Genomic DNA, 1,352 nt, shown 5'->3' on the forward strand with positions numbered 1-1,352 from the left:
AATTCTACAATGAGTTTTGGGCTTTCACTGTTATCTTTAGCCTTCTGCAAACCACATGTTCAGAATTTAAGCTCTAATACCATTCCCTCTTCTGATCTTGGGCTTTACCATTTAAATCTTTAGCCACATGAGCTGGTGTACTTCTTCCTCACTTAGATGGTTGCTCGTTTAAGACAAACCTTTATGCCCCCAGGTGCTAATCTCTCTGATATCCAGGAACCATCTAATTTCTTCACCACACTTTGCTCTAGCACCCGTATCATTGGAGATGAGGACAAGGATAGAACAGGAGCCACATCATAAGAATGACTTGTTTTTAGATTAGAGTTTATGTGTACATTCAAGCTCAAAATCCATTCATATATCTAATGTTTATATATGAGGGGATACTCTCCCAAAACTGGATTTTTTTCCCAAGCTACGTATTTAATGTTTTTTTATAAAACAAACTTATCACATTCAAAGTACTCTCTATTACACTTAATACATTTGTCAAATTTTCTATTCCATTCTTGGAAACATTTTTCAAATTCATCTGTTTGGATGGCTGCAGCACCTCCCTCGTTTTTTACTTCACCTCTTCCAAGTCATCAAATTTTCTGTCCTTTCATGTCCCTCTGCATTCGTGGAAACAAAAAGAAGTCATATAGAGTGAGGTCAGGTAAGTAAGGAATGTGGGGCAAGAGAGGCATGCTGTTTTCTGCCAAAAACTGGCACACTGAGATGGCTACGTGAGTAGGTGCATTGTTGGGGTGGCAAAACCAGTTCCCTTTATGCCACAAATCAGGCTTTTTTTTTTTTTAATGGCACACTGTTCTGCAATCTTTTCAGAACCTCTAAATAGAACGCTTAATTAACAGTCTGACTGAATGCACAAGTCAACATTTTTGTCTGGTTGGGAAAGTGACAGATGTCCAGAACAAGATTTGTTAAATCAACATTTCACCTTTTTTGAAATGAGAAAACCACTTACAAATTTGAGTTTTTCTCACAGTGCTGTCCTTGTAAGCTGAGTTCAACATCACAGTACTTTCTGCAGCATTTTTCCTGAGAAGGAAACAAAATTTCACAATTCTCTTAAATCAACCATCACAAAACATGAGGTTCAAGCAAAACTGATTTATGAAAACATTCATTGTGGCCAAAGAGAACTTTCCCATGAGATGCCACTGAGTGCACTAACTCAGAGAAAGTTGTTTGATGCTCGCTGAGGGGGAAAAATGCATACTATGAAAGCTCTGGTTTTGGGGGGGGTACTCCCCTGTGTTAGTCTGGGTTGACTAGAAAAACAAATCCATAGACACGCATATGTGTATCAATGAAACATGTAACTTTCCTCTAGTTCTTAAATG

Source organism: Echinops telfairi, unplaced genomic scaffold (assembly GCF_000313985.2).
Source record: "Echinops telfairi isolate 266 unplaced genomic scaffold, ASM31398v2 ScPeMD7_70;HRSCAF=299, whole genome shotgun sequence".
NCBI lineage: Eukaryota > Metazoa > Chordata > Mammalia > Afrosoricida > Tenrecidae > Echinops > Echinops telfairi.